At 47.4% G+C, this 16,153-nt stretch overlaps 1 protein-coding gene across 2 annotated transcripts in view; it reads left to right on the top strand.

The window, feature by feature from the left end:
* Positions 1-16,153, top strand: part of NUP188 (nucleoporin 188) — a 761,473-nt gene that overhangs the window by 125,020 nt on the left and 620,300 nt on the right. The gene's annotated exons all lie outside the window — the stretch shown is intronic.

Genomic DNA, 16,153 nt, shown 5'->3' with positions numbered 1-16,153 from the left:
ATGCTCGTGTTAGGAGCAGCCTGGCTATTGGGAGAGAGTCGATTCATGCTCGTGTTAGGATCAGCCTGGCTATTGGGAGAGAGTGGATTCATGCTCGTGTTAGGAGCAGCCTGGCTATTGGGAGAGAGTCGATTCATGCTTGTGTTAGGATCAGCCTGGCTATTGGGAGAGAGTCGATTCATGCTCGTGTTAGGATCAGCCTGGCTATTTGGAGAGAGGCGATTCATGCTTGTGTTAGGAGCATCCTGGCTATTGGCAGAGAGTCAATTCATGCTCGTGTTAGGAGCAGCCTGGCTATTGGGAGAGAGTCGATTCATGCTTGTGTTAGGAGCAGCCTGGCTATTGGGAGAGAGGCGATTCATGCTTGTGTTAGGAGCATCCTGGCTATTGGCAGAGAGTCGATTCATTCGTGTGTTAGGAGCAGCCTGGCTATAGGGAGAGAGTCGATTAATGCTCGTGTTAGGAGCAGCCTGGCTATTGGCAGACAGCCGATTAATGCTCGTGTTAGGAGCAGCCTGGCTATTGGCAGACAGCCTATTAATGCTCGTGTTAGGAGCAGCCTGGCTATTGGGAGAGAGTCGATTCATGCTCGTGTTAGGAGCAGCCTGGCTATTGGGAGAGAGTCGATTTATGCTAGTGTTAGGATCAGCCTGGCTATTGGGAGAGAGTCGATTCATGCTCGTGTTAGGAGCAGCCTGGCTATTGGGAGAGAGTCGATTTATGCTAGTGTTAGGATCAGCCTGGCTATTGGGAGAGAGTCGATTCATGCTCGTGTTAGGAGCAGCCTGGCTATTGGCAGACAGCCGATTAATGCTCGTGTTAGGAGCAGCCTGGCTATTGGGAGAGAGTCGATTCATGGTCGTGTTAGGAGCAGCCTGGCTATTGGGAGAGAGTCGATTCATGCTTGTGTTAGGAGAAGCCTGGCTATTGGCAGACAGCCGATTAATGCTCGTGTTAGGAGCAGCCTGGCTATTGGCAGACAGCCGATTAATGCTCGTGTTAGGAGCAACCTGGCTATTGGGAGAGAGTCGATTTATGCTAGTGTTCGGATCAGCCTGGCTATTGGGAGAGAGTCGATTCATGCTCGTGTTAGGAGCAGCCTGGCTATTGGGGGAGAGTAGATTCATGCTTGTGTTAGGAGCAGCCTGGCTATTGGGAGAGAGTCGATTTATGCTAGTGTTAGGATCAGCCTGGCTATTGGGAGAGAGTCGATTCATGCTTGTGTTAGGAGCAGCCTGGCTATTGAGAGAGAGTCGATTTATGCTAGTGTTAGGATCAGCCTGGCTATTGGGAGAGAGTCGATTCATGCTCGTGTTAGGAGCAGCCTGGCTATTGGGAGAGAGTCGATTCATGCTCGTGTTAGGATCAGCCTGGCTATTTGGAGAGAGTCGATTCATGCTTGTGTTAGGAGCAGCCTGGCTATTGGGAGAGAGTCGATTCATGCTTGTGTTAGGAGCATCCTGGCTATTGGCAGAGTTGATTCATGCTTGTATTAGCAGTAGTTTCTCTATTGGGAGAGAGTCGATTCATGCTTGTGTTAGGAGCATCCTGGCTATTGGCAGAGTAGATTCACGCTTGTGAGGAGCAGCCTGGCTATTGGGAGAGAGTCGATTCATGCTCGTGTTAGGATCAGCCTCGCTATTGGGAGAGAGTCGATTTATGCTCGTGTTAGGATCAGCCTGGCTATTGGGAGAGAGTCGATTCATGCTCGTGTTAGGATCAGCCTGGCTATTTGGAGAGAGTCGATTCATGCTTGTGTTAGGAGCAGCCTGGCTATTGGGAGAGAGTCGATTCATGCTCGTGTTAGGATCAGCCTGGCTATTTGGAGAGAGTCGATTCATGCTTGTGTTAGGAGCAGCCTGGCTATTGGGAGAGAGTCGATTCATGCTTGTGTTAGGAGCATCCTGGCTATTGGCAGAGTTGATTCATGCTTGTATTAGCAGTAGTTTCTCTATTGGGAGAGAGTAGATTCACGCTTGTGAGGAGCAGCCTGGCTATTGGGAGAGAGTCGATTCATGCTTGTGTTAGGAGCAGCCTGGCTATTGGGAGAGAGTCGATTCATGCTTGTGTTAGGAGCATCCTGGCTATTGGCAGAGTTGATTCATGCTTGTATTAGCAGTAGTTTCTCTATTGGGAGAGAGTAGATTCACGCTTGTGAGGAGCAGCCTGGCTATTGGGAGAGAGTCGATTCATGCTTGTGTTAGGAGCAGCCTGGCTATTGGGAGAGAGTCGATTCATGCTTGTGTTAGGAGCATCCTGGCTATTGGCAGAGTTGATTCATGCTTGTATTAGCAGTAGTTTCTCTATTGGGAGAGAGTAGATTCACGCTTGTGAGGAGCAGCCTGGCTATTGGGAGAGAGTCGATTCACGCTTGTGAGGAGCAGCCTGGCTATTGGGAGAGAGTCGATTCACGCTTGTGAGGAGCAGCCTGGCTATTGGGAGAGAGTCGATTCATGCCTGTGTTAGGAGCAGCCTGGTTATTGGCACAGCCAGTAAAACCATTTGCTCCTCCCTTGCTCACCCTCCAGCATAATGTGTCTAATTCTAAAGCAAAAGTCCTTCTTGGTCGTACATGAAGCACAAGCTGTTATTGCAGAAAATAGGAAAATCACAAAGCAGTTAAAACAAGGGATTCAACCGGATAAAAAAAATTACAATAATTAAGAACTCAATATAAGAAAAACTGTTGGAAAATAAAAACAAGATTTCACATTGAGTTGTCGATAAACTCTTGATGGCAAGTAAACAATCGAACAGCAAATAATTTCGGCAGTTGATAAAAGGATTGTCAATCAGACAACAAAATGCAGGGCTAAATGCAGCCTTTTGGGAAGCCCCCGTCCAAGAATTGTATGCTGATCCCAATCTCGAAGTAACTAAGGACAGCTCAGGAGTAGAGCTTAAACGCAAGTAGACTCATTCGTAGAAACGTAGATAGACAATGTGGATCATGAAAAGAATAATGTGAACAATATGCCCTGCAATACCAACACGTCAATAATAGTGGACATAGATCAATTGATAAAAATCATAAAGGAACTAAAGCCAGAAGGCGCAGCAGGACTGAACGGAATCCCCAATGCACTATTTAAAGGAAACATGACATATTGGGCCCACGACTTTGCTCCTCTGTTTAATGAGCCATACAAACTGAATCCTCGACTCATGCAAAGGTAACATCTTTCAAACTATTTTTAAAAGTGGAAATCCTTCATACCAACAAATTATAGGACTATAGCCTTAATAGAGATATAGTCTAAGCTCTACGCTTCTTGTCTAGTGGACCACCTTAGGTCATGGACAGATGAGAACAAGCTTATCCTGGGGTTTCGAACAGGGCTTGGGGCTGGGATGGGAACGTTAACGAACCTAACAGCACTAACACTCTTAGCAGAAAAGGCAAAAAACAAGAACTCCCAGTCATTTACCACCTACAACTGTAATTCCCAGTGATATCATTTTAAATCTGTGTTATCAAAAGAGACTAGCTTAAATATGACCAATATTGTTAGGACTCTGATTAGATTTGTCATGGGCACCTCGTTGGTGAGTTCATGAAGCCCTCACCCACCAACCTGGTTGGTGGCATGCTTCATCATCGGGCCCCCCCAGTGACACCTAATGTGTCCCGGGTGTGCTGCGACGCCTGATTACAGCGGAGCTGGTATTTTACTGAGAGTGCAGTGTGAGGTGTAAAATGAAGTGTGAGTTAAAACGGCTTGGCGAGGGTCCCAGTACCCGAGGGTAAATTAAATTTTAATAACTGGGCCCCCGTCAGCGGTTAAAATAAGGCTTGGGGATGTTTAAGGGAGGCGGGTTACTACCTCCTACATCCATCAGTTGGTCGACATGTTTCAGCCAGTGCCTTAAACTAAATCTGGCTTTCCTCAGGACCTTTTTAAAATAGAGTGTAGTGCAGGTTAATAAGGAGTGTAATCCAGGCTATGTGTTACACTCACCGGAGTACGAGGACGGTGCAACAGGTACAAGGCAGGCTCTGACCAGAAAAGCTGGTCAACCCCTTACTGCTTCACTCCTGGAAGCATTGGCTGCAAAATCTAAGCGCATATATGAGAAGGGAATCCCCCCTCTCACACTTAGAGAAACACCTTAGTGAGTGTAACACATAGCCGTCAAGTGCGACCATTCAAGTGAATTAAAATGCCTTTTTTACATCAAGAGGTAAAAATCACCACAGGTTCCCTTATTGACTGCTTCTTGGCTATGACCCCATAAAAACTTCGGAGATTTTGGTGAGGGGATCTGTGGGGCATAAAGCCGAATTTAACTATTGACCGATACTTTTGCCAAGATTTTGACATCTATGCTCAATAGTGAGATGGGACTATAGGAGGCACAGTCCTCTGTAGACCTGCCACTTTCGGGGATAAGGACCGTTTTGGCAGTCCAGACGTCTCATGGGAATCTACAATCCTGCGGTGCATCAGCATACATCTGGAATAGTGGCCCACTGAGTGTGCCTTTTAAACTTTTAGTGAATTTGGGCAGGTGCCCATTAGGACATGGCGGTATACCCGATGTGAAGTACCATATAGCCTCATCCACTTCCACCCCTTCTAACTCTTGATCCAATTTCTTCCCGTCCTCCCCATCTAGACTAGGGATAGGGATGTCTCTGAAGAAGTCCCATAGTTCGCCATCTTGTCGCAGCAGAGCCTCTGCACCACCACTTGTCATCCCTTCAGGTTGCTTCGAGCCCACCAGAGCCAGTCACCGCTTTCTCCCCTCTGCCCCCACCTAAAGGAGTATCTGGGGTCCTCGGGTTCCTCAAGCAGGCAGGATCTTAGCTATTATAGTCTGTCATGGGTGGGAGCTGCAGCTCAGAGGGCCATGGTTCTTGAACGTCATGTCACACCCCTTTTTGTGTAGCATTTCGGGGAAAAAGGGAAATTGCTCGACTGTTTATCATTCTTTCTGCAAGCAATGGCGTAAAAACCTATGAAGAGGACTACATGTTTAAAGGTTTATTTGTGCTCCACTTAACCACTGACTTTTCCTCCACTTTAACATCCGCTCAGGAAAAGAGTAATGCAGCTAAATATATACATATGGCCTTAGGTGTTCAGATATAATCTCTCTCAAGTAGAATCTGGGTTCCGGCAAAGGAAGCAAAACAATGAAAGCACAATTTCCACTACTGTCCTGTCACCAGTCCTAGGATGCTTGTTGTTGTTGGGAGGACCTGGGCTGGCTGTTCATGCTGGACTGTTCCCATGGGGCACAGGGTCAATACTGATTTGTATGTGTCTGGGGTGGCGTGGTGAGCAAAGGAACAAAGGATTAAACCCAGGTGTCTTGACTGGGGATGAGTGGTTAAAAAGTTTCAGCACTCCTTCCATAATCATATTGTGTTTGCTATAGTTTTTAGTTTTTTTATTTGAATTTCTCAAGTTATACAATAACAGGATGAAACATTTATACATAATCTTCAGAATGTGCACATGCTACTTCCAACATAACAATAACATTCCCCCCCCACCCCCTCTTGGGACATCCTCCCGGCAAGTCAATCAGTACAACAGCATAATTCCGACATCCCACATTTCGAGCCTATCGTGACCCCCAGACCGTACTATTATCTACCACTGACCCACTTGGTTTAACTAGACTGCAACCGTAACTTCCTGAGGCTGTGGAGGGGGGGTTATTGCAAGTGACTACTGTCCCAGACAATTCAATCTCTGGTTGATCTTGTTGTTGTATTCTCATCTAATCTAAAACGGGCTCAAACATATCTTTGGCCGAGACCCTGTGGGCATGAGCTCCCGAAATGTGGACAGTTGGGTTTGGCAAAATGCGACATCTTTTAACCATTCTTTAGTTGTTGGGGCACTTAGTTTCCTCCAATGTATGGATACCCTGAGTATCCATAGTAATAATAACATACCAGGTAATTTCCTGACGCTTGCAGGAGTCTCTTTCACATAGCCCAGAAGTCCAATCAACGGAGAGGGAGTTTTCTGTACACTAATAATATTCCCAATATGAATATTTCTATCCAATAATTAGCTATGAGAGGTCAGGACCAGGCTACATGTAAGAACGTCGCTGGATCCTTTTTGCATCTCCAGCATTCTGAAGTGTGCCTCAGACCCATACGATGTCGTTGGGCAGGGGTTGTGGAAATATCTGTGCAAATATTTAAAGTGAATCAACTGCAATTTATAAATCTGGCCTTGCATCCTTAACTGATCACAGCTGAATTTCCACTGTTCCTTTGAGATTGTTGGATTTAGATCTATATTCCAGCTCTGGAGTGACTTAGGCTTCAATATTGGACTATTTGTCTGCATTGAGCTATATAACCTGGTTGAGTCTCCGTGGAGAGGAATTGGTTAGTATTTGTTCCAGGGCCTGCAGAGTGGGTGGTGATTTGGGGAAGGTAGCGTGAAGTTGGCGGCATGTAGCTTTAACACAGTGATATAAAAAGGTAGCAGAAAAGGAGGGTGTAACTCCTGATATTTCCTCCGGGGGAGAGCGAAAGGTGTCATCCGAGTATAAATCTGGGAATGTATTTATGCCTAGCTTTTGTGCCAGAGCAACAGTACCCCTATCCTCCATTATCGGCAATTGGGGGTTTTGTGCCAGCCGGACCGAGGGGGCAAACAGGACTTCAACACAGGCTCTCTTCTTTAGACCGTCCCAGCTCCATCGCAGTGCTTCGACAGTGTCTATCTCATCACGTGATCTTGTGAATCTCTTGTATATTACGACTGAAAGTGGGATTGGGGCCACCCTGTCCAACTCAACTGCCAGATGTGGCTGGAACGGTGTAGGGTGAACCCAGTGATGGAGGAATTACGCCTGAGCGCAGTATGCATAGAGTTGGATATCCGGCGCTCCCAGACCGCCCTGAGCTGGTGGTAGGGTCAACAACTCCCAAGATCCTTGCTTGTTTACCGGCCCACACCGGCGAAATCAACAGGGAGCGCATGATCTTGAAAAAAGCCTGAGTGAGCAGTAAGGGAAGATTAACAAATGGGTATAAAAATTTAGGAAGGACTAACATTTTAGCAATTGCTATATGCCCTGCTACGAATAGGGTGGAGTCTGGACCAAATCTTTATTTTGCTCTCCAGCCAGGACACCACCCTGCCGTAGTTATCGTCCCAGAATTCTTGCACCTTAGCGCTAAGTCGAATACCCAGATATCGTATTTGGCCATCTGCCCAGTGAATGGGGGATAATCTAGTTTATGGGGCTGCTTGGAGTCTGTCAGCGGAGATAACACTGATTTTGACCAATTGATTTGAATACTAAGCCTTCCAAATTTTAGAATCTCCTGAATTACTGGGTTTAAACTGACCTCTGGGTTATTGAGATATAGGGTAATGTCATCCACGTAAAACGGAACAATAATACCCCGGGCGGTGAAGCCGAGAACTCTTTCTGCATGGTGTTACCGGAGCGCCGCCCCTAATGCCTCCATGGCTATGGCAAACAGTAGAGGGGATAGCGGGCATTCCTGCCTCGTGCCTCTAGTGATAGTTAGTGGGGGAGATTAGACCGTTCAGGCAGAGTCTCGCAGTGGGCAAGGTATAGAGTAGTTTTATTTGTCTTATGAAGGATGGGCTAAGGCCCAGCCTAGCGAGGATAGTAAACAAAAACTCCACTCCAGCGAGTCGAACGCTTTGGTAGCGCCACCAGTGCTGGGTATTGAGGGTTAAGATAATATAGTACCGAAAACCAGGTGCGGTGATTATGTAATGTGGACCTGCCTGAAATAAAGCCAGATTGGTCCGGTCTAGCGATCAGGGGTAGAAGTGGTTGTAATCTATTAGCGAACAACTTGGCATAAATTTTAGTATCAATATTAAGTAGCGAAAGAGGCCTGCAGGAGTCTGTCATTGGGGGCTTTTCCGGGTTTTAGCGATGATAAAATTATAGCTTCCCTCATTGTGGGAGTAAATTTTCCAAGCTCTCTTGCGCCTCTTCATAAACTGCCAGAAGTTGAGGCGCTAGTTGATCTGAATAGGACTTGTAAAATGCTGCTGTCATGCCATCATAGCCCGGGGCCTTGGCGGGGGGAATACTATTTATGAGCTGTTTAATATCCTCTATCGTGAATGGCTCATCCAGATAGGCTCTTTCACCCGTGCCCAACCACAATAATCCAAGTGTGTCGAGATATGTCTGAAATTCCTCCTGTGATGCATGAGAAGCTGAGGTGTAGAATGTAGAATAGTTGTGTTTGCTATAGTTAGTGTCAGCAGAAGTATAGAAAAGTGTGTAAAATATATTAATGTAATGGATTTTCTGGCATGCGGCTACTGTACTTTTCATAGAGCTCTAAAGTGTGAGCTCTCAACCAATGGAGCTTGCCCTCAAAGTTTGTCTTGAGCAACTCTAGAATTCCGTATTTATAGACTTCAGAACAGAGCTGGGAAAAACAAACCGCTAAACAAATAAAGTGCATTACATGACTCTATTTTATTGTTGGATATTTAGCAATAAATATAATTGAGGCATAAACTCTTCATTTCATAACCTCTTAATTTGACACTTGTTCATGGATTCATCTGCTTCCAATCAATTTTTGATCCCAAAATAGTGAAAACGGAGCTGCCAGTCTCAAACAAGGAACTCCACGACCTGAGGGGATGTATAGGCTGACCTCTTGACGTTCACCTGGAATCATGGAAGATTAAGGCTTTGGAAGTAACAATGTTACCCCTGAAGTAAGAGGGGGCACTGCACCATGAGAAAGATGTTGACTGAGTAGATCATCATATTTGTATTTGTATTTGTATGTGGATTTATAGAGCGCGATTGTTGCCCGGGGGCGTCCAAGCGCTAAGGAACCAACAGATGTTTTGGGCAGAGGCAGGGAAAGTTAGCAGGGATTACTGTGAGGAGTTGAAAAGAAGTGTCGAGCTGTTTCCGGAATGAGGAGAGATTGGGGTCAGCTCTCAGATGAAGAGAAAGGGCGTTCCACAGCTTGGAAGCGTTATGGGCGAAGGTCCTACCGCCTGATCTGGCTCTTTTTATTCTGGGTGCGATAGCCATAAAGGTCTGGTTTGAACGGAGGTTTCTGCTTGGATGGTAGTGGGAGACTAGGTCGCGGGTGATCATAGGGCCTCTGTTCCAGAAAGCCTGGTGGGCGATACACATGGCTTTGAAGTGGATTCTTTGGCGTACTGGCAGCCAGTGTAGACTGGTCAGGCCAGCTCTGACAGATTGCCGACGTGGGAGCTGGAGCAGTGTCCGTGCTGCACAGTTCTGCACTGTTTGAAGTCTCCGCAGTGTGTAGTCTGGCGCAGCGAGGTACAGGATGTTGTTAAAATCCAGGCGGGATTGGATCAGACCCTGGATGGCTACCTGCTTATCCTCCATGGGTAAAAGATGAAGAACTTTTTTAAGCATCCTAAGAAGGCCAAAGCAGGTAGCCGAAAGTTTGGTAGCTTGTATATCAAATGACAGGGATTTGTCCAGCCACACCCCAAGACTCCTGATGTTATCCTTAGGTGCTGGGGGAGTGCCCAGACAGGGTGGCCACAGGGAGTTGAAGAAGCTTGGATCAGCGGGGCCCAGAAGCATCAGCTCTGTCTTGTCCCCATTTAGTTTGAGTGATGAGGAGGACATCCAGCTCTTTACCTCCTCAAGACACTTACTGAGTCCTCCACTCATAGGCATGTTGGCCTCCTGCGCCAATGAGACCACCAGCTGGGTGTCGTCCGCATAGGAAATGATCTTAACTCCAAACGGACGGACAACCTCAGCCAGTGGCCTCATATAAATGTTGAATAGCGCAGGGCTTAAAGAGGAGCCTTGTGGGACCCCGCACCTTAATGGTCTGCTAGTGGACACTGATTCACCGTCGAATACCTGAAAGGATCTGTCTTTCAGGAAGAACTCGAACCATAGCCATGCCTTGTGCTTGATGCCAATACTAAACAGACGGTTCAGCAAGATGTCATGGCTGACCGTGTCAAAGGCCGCGCTGAGGTCAAGGAGGATCACTGCCACTGATCCCCCTTGGTCCAGGATTTTTCTGGATTCCTCGGTGACCATGAGGAGGGCGGTCTCAGTTCCGTGCTTGGGTCTGAAGCCTGTCTGGGTGGGATCTAACAGTTGGTTGTTTTCAAGAAAAGTGACCAGTTGGCCGTTAATGTATTTCTCCAAAACTTTACTCAGCCAGGGGAGTAGGGAGATTGGCCGGTAGTTGCTGAAGTCTGAGGGGTCCAGGCTGGGTTTCTTCAGCAGGGCTTGAACCATGGCCCGTTTCCATCCAGGCGGGACCGTGCCGGAGGAGATAGAAGCATTCAGGAGGTTCATTATGATGGGCAAAGTGACCTGAGATGCCGACATTATAATGTCTGGTGGAGCTGGGTCATTGGGGGAGCCAGATTTAACTTTCCGGGCCACAGATTCCAGGGACACCAGATCAAGGGGGGGGAAGTGGTCCAGTGTGGAAGGAGGCTGTGGGGAAGGGTGTGCCAAGATTGTGTTAGTCAAGGCTGGGACGGAGGTGGCCAAGGGGGGGAAGGAGGCATACATTTTGTTGACTTTTTGATGGAAAAAGTCTGCCACTTTGTTGCAATGTTCTGAGGATTTGGTCTCAGGCAGGCTCGGTGGTAACTTCGTGAGATTTTTTACAATTTGGAAGATCTCCTTTGGTTTTGATTTGGCTAAAATGATTTTGTTAGAGAAATATGCAGCTTGAGTGACTTTGATTTCTTCTTTATACTCTTTAAGTAGCGTTCGATATTGAGTTTTTTCCATTGGTGAGAAGTCCAGACGCCATTTCCTTTCAGCTTTCCTACATAGGCGTTTCTTTGCCCTAAGGGCCTCTGAGTACCAGGGTGCAGTTTTGTAGAAGCGTTTTAGTGTGGTTTTTCTTTTGGGAAGAGAGTTATCAAGGGTTTGAGTGATTCAGTCTTCATATGTCTGGTTAGCTAGGCAGGGATCCTTATTATAGAGAGGAGGGCTGCTAGCGAGTTTGGTCGTCCATTTATCTACTGGAAGGCGGGACCAGGCTCTGGCTATTCGTACTGTGGGTCTGATGGTTGGGGGCTTAAATGAGGTCCAGGTAAAGGGGACTAGTGAATGGTCAGTCCATGGGAGGGGGATTGGTGGACTTGATGCCAGATCTTCACAGTTGCTGAACACAGGGTCCAGCAAATGGCCCTTGACGTGGGTTGGAGACCTGACAATTTGGGATAGTTGCAGAGCTGCTAGGACGTCTATAAGCATGGTCGCCGTGTGATCTGTTGTGGAGTCAAAGTGAAAGTTAAGATCACCTAGCAGGGTGAAGTTCGAGGAAGTGCTGATGCGTTCAGCCACAATCGGAGCAAGAAGATTGTGGAATTGCTTGGGGGGACCTGGGGGGCGGTAGATTAAAGTTCCTGTGAAGCAGTTGTTAGGGGAGAGTTCGAGGCTGAAGGCTAAGCTCTCGCAGTCAGGGATGGTTTCCGGGATAACTCGACAAAGGAACTGGTCTTTATAGATGATTGCTAAGCCTCCTCCTCTACCCTCAGGGCGGTCCTGCCGAATGATTTGGAAGCCGGGAGGAAGGGCTGTGACTACCGCAGGGTCCGAGTCTGTGGCCAGCCATGTTTCGGTCAGGAAAACAATGTCTGGCATACGTTCTTCCAGCAGCAGTGCAAACTGCCCTGTGTTTAGGCAGGGATCTACAGTTTAGCAAGAACATACAGTACTCGTGTGTCTGGTCTGGGGCCGGCTTAGGTTTAAGGGTTGATTGACAGGTGGGACAAGTATATGGGATGTCTTCTGCGTGAAGCAGATGCTGATAGCAATCCCTTCCATGGGGTCTCAATCCAAGGAGGTTATCAGCGCTGTAACGCTTGAGCTTTGCAGCCTGAGATATAGGGGGGTGGCCCTAGGCCCGGTCTCGGCGCGGACGAGCGCAGACGAGCTTGCCTTATGCGCGCCTTCGGCGCGCAATCGTCGCGCCCGCTGCGCTCGTCCGCTGCGCTTCCGGAACATGCACATATTTGTAGGGAGGGAACAATGCAAGGGGCGTGGCCTCGAAGTGGGCGTGTCCCAGTCAGGGAGAGGGGAATGAAGTTGGCGGGAAAACGGCGATTTTGCCCTTACCAGTGCTCGTTTTTCAGCAGGAAGGGGTGCCTGCACACTGTAGTTGTGTGACAGGGAAGGTGAGTGATTTAAAAAACAAAGTGAAATTTTACAGTTTTTTAAACAAGTTATGCTCAGTTTTCCTTGCTACTCCCGGCTGTGCCTCAGGAGGGTTCAAAAGTTATCTATATGGAAACTCCAGGAGCGGAGGTAGCCGAAACAGAGGCTTTTGGGGTGGGTTGCTGTGATAGGTCAAACAGGGGTTGTGGATCTGCACTTTCGCCTGATCCACTATGGAATGGAAACTCCAGGAACAGAGGTAGCCAAAGCAGCTGAGGCTTTTGGGGTCGTTGCTGTGACAGGTCAAACTGGTTGTTGTGGATCTGCACTTTTGCCTCTCCCACTGAATCTTGAAAACCCTTTTAATATGCCCGTATTGAGTTAAAAGTGGGCCTTTTAGATTCTGGTGCTCCATTCAGTCCTTAGCGATAATGGTACGTCTGAGAAGGTGTATGGACTCCTTCAGATATTGTTAAGCCACCCATGTATTCAGTAGTTTTATATGTATTACTAGAGAAGCCCTTGTTTCTTGTTTCCTTGAAGTAGGTTGTGGCAGGAACAAGTCAGCCCTTTCCTGAGTAGCTTTGCTACTTCCTGCTCTACTCAGAAGTTTTCTTCAGAAGAAATATCATGGCATTGTGGGTCCCTGGCCCCGAAAAATCTATACATCAAACCTTGGCAGTTTGAGGGATGTCTGGGTGGTAATTTGCAAAAACCTTTTGCTCAGCTGCGACTCCTCCAGGCCTGGGCCATACGACAAGACAAACGAGAAGTGGTTTTTATGGACAAGGTGGACATGGGCAGATTTATTTGGGATGTGCTCTGATTGCCAAAGCTCGTTAGACCCCATAGCGCCTTCGCCTGAGACACTCTACATACATCAATAAAGAAGGCAGTTAACCGTCGCCTTTTAGGCCCATACACCAATATCTACATTTTACGCCAGCAGTGGAGAAGTCAATAAAGCCTTCGGTCGACTCTGGCTCGAGTCGACCCCCACTCGGTGCCAGCCCACACTCACCGGCACCGAAGAAACCATCTAGCACCGCACCGAAGCCATTGACGCCGAAACACTCAGTTCCTTTGGCACCCAAAACAACTTCGGAGCCGCACAAAGCTTCCGGCCCCAAGAAGGCATCGGAGCCGAAGCACACGTCTGAGCCAAAAAAAGTATGGGACTCGAAAAAACCCTCAGAACCGAAAAAGACTTCGGAACCGAAAAAGACCCCGGCTCCCCCCAATAAAGACTAAAGGTCGAAAGAAGCCGCTACGGTGCTAAAACAAGCTTCCACGCCGAAAGGTCACACTCCTGAAAGAGACTTGTTTACTCCAGACCCAAGGCAAAAGACTCTCATAAAAGATCCTAAGACTGGTCGATTGACATTATCAAAGAAATGACCATCAGAGGCACCAGCACCAGCTTCTGCTCCAAAAAAGAAGGACATTGCTACCTCACCTATGCATGTGCCTTCCCCGCCTTCTGCACCCAATCCCTCCCCCCTTATTTCACCACATCGCTCCCCTACACCATCTAGCACACATGATGATAATGGGGACGACATATCAGATACAGGGGCTAACCCAGAGGAGCCATATTATCACCCACCCTCGCCAAACCCATGGGACAACTATAATACACCAGACGTCCCAAATGTACCCCAAGATGACATATACCCCTCTAGGCCTTCACCGCCAGAAGACACTATGGGGTTTAACCAGTTACTGATTAGAGCAGCACGGGGTTGACATGCACTCCGATGCAGTAGAGGAGTACTTCCTGCTAGATACATTTGACACTGCACAAAGGTCCTCAGCAACTTTGCCAATGCTCAAAGGCGTGGTTAAACATGCCTCTGAGGTCTTTAAAGACCCAGTCAGAACTCGGGTCATAAACCCAAGAGTTGAGAAAAAGTATAAAGCTGCACCATCTGACCCAGCATATATAAAGGGACCAGTTCCCCTAGAATCTCTAGTCGTGTCTAACGCACGTAAAAGAGCTAACTCTCAAACATCAGGTGAAGCTCCCCCACCAGACAAGGAATCTAAACTCCTTGATGCGTCGAGGAAAAGAACGGCCTTACAAGCAGCAAACATGTGGCGTATTGCTAACACGCAAGCCTTACTAGCACGCTATGATAGGGCACATTATGATGAGCTCGAGGAAATAATGCAACATCTTCTTGACAAATTTAAAGATAGAGCTAGTGAGCTAATTCAAGGGGGAAAAGTTATTACTAACACATCTATCCGCTGCTCGCTAGATGCAGCAGACACAGCCTCCATAGCCGTCAACACTAGCGTCCTGCTACGCAGGCATGCTTGGCTACGTATATCTGGCTTCAAGCCAGCGGTCCAAAGCGCTATACTCAATCAACCATTCGATGAGCAACACCTATTTGGACCCGAGGTGGATGTCTCCCTCGAACAAATGAAAAAAGACACCGACACAGCAAAATCTATGGGAGCCCTGCAGTCGCAGGCTCCCAGACGTTCATTTTGTCGCTCCACATATAGAGGTGCAAACAGAGGGTACTCATCAGACACACTTTCCACAGCATACAAAAGCCCTTCTCAGTCTACCTACAGTAAGGGCTACCAAAGGGGAGGTTACCGCGGTAACAACAACAAAGGCAGAGGCAAGAACAACAGCTCACTCTCTGCCTCTACCCCTACCCAATGACTCCCCTCCCCTTCCCCCGCCCCATTCCACTCCTGTGGGGGGAAGACTACAACATTCTCTACCAGCCTGGGAAGACATCACATCAGACAGGTGGGTGCTTCAAATAATTCAGTCCGGTTACTGTCTAGAACTAACATCCACCCCCCAAACATACCACCCAGACAGCGTCCAATGTCACTAGATCATTTAACGCTGCTCAGACAAGAAGTACTTTCTCTCCTGCAGAAAAATGCAATAGAAATAGTTCCAAAACATCAAAGGAACAAAGGAGTATATTCCCTATACTCTTAATTCCAAAGAAGGACGGATCTCTGAGACCTATTCTAGACCTCAGACCTCTAAACGATTACATATAGTCGGATCATTTCCATATGGTCCCACTTCAACAAGTCCTTCCACTCCTGTTGCAGAACGACTTTCTTGTCACACTAGATCTCAAAGACGCCTACTTTCACATCCCAATTCACCAGGCGCACAGAAAGTACCTAAGATTTGTGCTAGAAGGACAGCACTACCAATTCAAGGTACTCCCATTCGGAGTAACAACCGCGCCAAGAGTGTTCACCAAATGTCTAGCAGTGGTAGAAGCATACTTAAGAAGACAGCACATCCACGTCTTCCCATATCTAGACGACTGGCTCATAAAAGCACAGTCGTACAGCCAGTGTGTACAACACACTCACAATACAGTAATGTTACTACACAACTTGGGATTTACAGTACATTACACCAAGTCACATCTGCTACCATCGCATACGCAACAGTACCTAGGAGCTACAATCAATACTCAACTAGCACGAGCTTATCCCTCTCCAGCAAGGATAACAAGCGTGCAAACGCTCCTAACAAAATTCAAATCACAACACTCGCTTCTAGCTCGAGTGTTTATGCAACTCATAGGGATGATGGCATCTTGCATATTCATAGTACCTTACGCAAGGCTGCAAATGTGTCCACTTCAAGAATGTCTAGCACGTCAATGGAACCAGGCTCAGGGTCAATTAACAGACCTAGTGTTGGTAGACAATCGGACTCATCGCTCTCTGCAATGGTGGAACACAAAAAACCTGTCAAAAGGCCGACTATTCCTAGAGCCAGTTCCACAAATCAAACTAACAGCAGACACATCGCTCTCCGGCTGGGGAGCCCACCTACTGCATCACACCATGCAGGGAAGGTGGACACCAATGCAAAAACTACTCCACATCAACCATCTGGAGTTGTTAGCTGTGTTTCTAGATCTAAAAGCATTCCAAAAACAAATTGCAAACAAAACTGTCTTAGTCCGCACATACAATATGACAGCGATGTATTACATAAACAAACAAGGAGGGAGACACTCTCTGCAGCTCTCTC

The sequence above is a fragment of the Lissotriton helveticus genome, chromosome 5_1, assembly GCF_964261635.1.
Source record: "Lissotriton helveticus chromosome 5_1, aLisHel1.1, whole genome shotgun sequence".
NCBI lineage: Eukaryota > Metazoa > Chordata > Amphibia > Caudata > Salamandridae > Lissotriton > Lissotriton helveticus.
The sequence above is the reverse complement of the archived record's forward strand: the minus strand, read 5'-3'. Positions and strand labels throughout refer to the sequence as shown.